The sequence below is a fragment of the Penaeus monodon genome, chromosome 19 (assembly GCF_015228065.2).
Source record: "Penaeus monodon isolate SGIC_2016 chromosome 19, NSTDA_Pmon_1, whole genome shotgun sequence".
NCBI lineage: Eukaryota > Metazoa > Arthropoda > Malacostraca > Decapoda > Penaeidae > Penaeus > Penaeus monodon.
The window spans coordinates 825,569-825,890 of NC_051404.1; positions in this window are offsets into that span (position 1 = coordinate 825,569).

The following is a 322-nucleotide window of genomic DNA, read 5'->3' on the forward strand; positions in this document are numbered from 1 at the left end:
AAATCATGTATTGTGTAAAGGGACATGTGTTGCGGTTTTCCTTAAAATTTCGTTTCTCAAATTTTTTTTTATCTTTATTTTTTCCTTGACCCACTACAAATATTAGACTTTAATTTATATTTTTACAAAAAAAAATTTTTTAAAATTTTGATTAATAACCCCTTTAAAAAGGGCCCTTTTTCGATATATAATATTTGGGAAAACCTTTCTGTAATACACAAATTCCTTCGCCTTCCACAGTTTTCATGCAATCAGCCGAGGAAATTTCCTTAGTTACATCTTAATGGTATCTGTGTAAAAATGCGCACAATATCACACACAC